Below are 2,384 nucleotides of genomic sequence, written 5' to 3' on the forward strand. Positions count from 1 at the left end.
AATAAAATTAAAATAATGCTATTTATCTTCCTTCAGTGGCTCAATGGCAGTCAATGAACCTGACAGCCCTCACCTCACTCCATCATTTTCTCTAACAATCCAATCCCCTTCGTCAAATTGTTGATGGCCTCTAATAGTAGGGCAGCAGCCCAAAATTGACGCCTATCTTTGGGTTAGCTAATTGTGAGGGTATAACTATCGCATGCCGAACAGCCATCCATTACACCTATCTAGCCAGAATAGTAATATCAGCCTCTCTGTTTCGGCACTGCATTCTTCCTCTTGGGCATTTTCCATGTATTTTTTCCTTTATTCTAGGTAGTACATTGATAAATCTTTTCCAGCATGAGATCTCAGGGATAAATATGTGAGGCAGGATTGTGTTCCTCTAGTTTGAATGCAAATATGAACAATGCTGAGTTCAAGAGCAAGACACAATAAAAATTGAGTCAGCTTCCATATATGTGGGAGTTGATAAATCTATTTTTGTTTCAAGCAGTAAGTGCTGTCATTAAATGATTGACAAGGCAACAGCCATTCTATGGTGGATTATCGTTGCAATTCCTTTTTCTACATTTCTATTTCTAACACATTATGAAAAATGCTTCTGCATTTCCTTTTTTTTCTCTTGGATGGCTTCAATCTGAACGTTTACATTTATACACCAATAATTTTTCATTTCTTCACTAATCTTTTGAGTAAGTGCCTTTCCATAGAACCTCTTCATTCTGATCTTACTCAGAAGTACAAACAGTTTCACAACAACTGTCCTGTCAATCCCTATCATAATTTTACCATATTTTATTAGATCTCGTCTCAGTTTAACCTTTTGAAGAGAAAAGAGGCACAGCCTGCTTAAATTTCCCCAGTTAGCTGTATCATTTTAGATTGCCAGAAATTAGATGAAATGAACAATTTGCAAACAGATGTTGACACAAATGTACAAAGTTGGTTTTAATGGAGCTAACTTAGCTGAAAGATCCCTACAATAGGTCATTGTTCATAGAATAGAATCCCCACAGTGTGGAAACAGGCCCTTTGGCCCAACAAATCCACACCAAACCTAGGAGCATCCCACCTGGACCCATCCCCGTATAACCCAGCTAATCTACACATCCCTGAACACTATAGGCAATTTAGCATGGCCAATCCACCTAACCTTCACATCTTTGGACTGTGGGAGGAAACCAGAGCACACCCACGCAGAGACAGGGAGAATGTGCAAATTCCACACAGACAGTTGCCTGAGGCTGGAATCAAATGAAGGTCCCTGGCGCTGTGAGGCAGCAGTGCTAACCACTCTGCCGCCAAGCCTACAGCACCTGGTATTCCCAGGCAGTCTCCCATCCAAGTACTAACCAGGCATGAGTCTGCTTAACTTCAGAAAGCAGACAAAATCGGGCATTTTCAGAGTAGCATGGCCTTAGGCAATGTATATCTATCAATTCTATACCCATCAAATCCTTCAGAAAAGGGCTTCTGAACAAACTGAAAGAATATAGCATTGACGCTGTACTAGAAGGAGGAAAGTTTTAAACAACTGGAACAGGCCAGCAACATCTGCAAAAATTTGACTTTAGAATAATTATAGCAGACATTAGTTATATAAGATATGGTTTGTCTCACTCACTAAAACAGTGCACAGCATTGCATAACATATGGAAGTTAAGTTCTACTAGAGGATTTTGGGCTAAGATGTGTAAGGGGTTGACCAAAGAAAAACAAAGTACAGCACATTGGCCAAGTTGCGAAGTTGGGTAGGCTGCCTGTGGATTGTAAGGCAGGATATTAGAATTTGGTGTTTGTAAAATCTTGATGTTTATAAAATGATAAGGAGAGAAAGCAGTGTATGGTCCTTTTAAAAGATGACTTGCTTTTGATGTACTTAAAAATGTCTTTGGGTAGCTTGTGGATTTGCAGGGATACAGAGCATATGAATTGTAACATTTGTATCGAAAAGCTGGATGGTTAGCAAGCAAAGCTGCAGTTTTGTTTTGTATTCAACACAACAAGTTTTAAATTGGTCAATTAATTTAGACTAGGTGATAAGATACAAAAAGAATTTAAATCTGATGGTTTTGACAACTTAGGGCCAAACCTATTAGAAGAAATTGATATGTCATCAAATGTATGAAAGACAAGGACGTTGCAAAATCAGCAGAGAGCAAACTGCTATCTGTTATCGGATCAGCTCTTTCAGCTGTTAGAGAAAACATCATCCAAATAAAGGTAATGTGGCACTGAGTTAATATTCCTGATAGAAGATCAATGGAGAAGACGCAGGACATTCCGGAAGATATAACCTGGCTGTAATTTTATTATTTTGTTTTTTATATGAAGGTCTTGTATTTATTGGAACAGCATACTATTAGATTTTTTTTATT

At 38.3% G+C, this 2,384-nt stretch overlaps 1 pseudogene; it reads right to left on the reverse strand.

Moving 5' to 3' along the window:
* Positions 1 to 1,310: 1,310 nt before the first annotated feature.
* On the reverse strand, positions 1,311 to 1,429 carry LOC125460080 (5S ribosomal RNA; annotated as a pseudogene).
* Between the last annotated feature and the right edge of the window lie 955 nt (positions 1,430 to 2,384).

This window comes from Stegostoma tigrinum, chromosome 1 (genome assembly GCF_030684315.1).
Source record: "Stegostoma tigrinum isolate sSteTig4 chromosome 1, sSteTig4.hap1, whole genome shotgun sequence".
Lineage (NCBI taxonomy): Eukaryota > Metazoa > Chordata > Chondrichthyes > Orectolobiformes > Stegostomatidae > Stegostoma > Stegostoma tigrinum.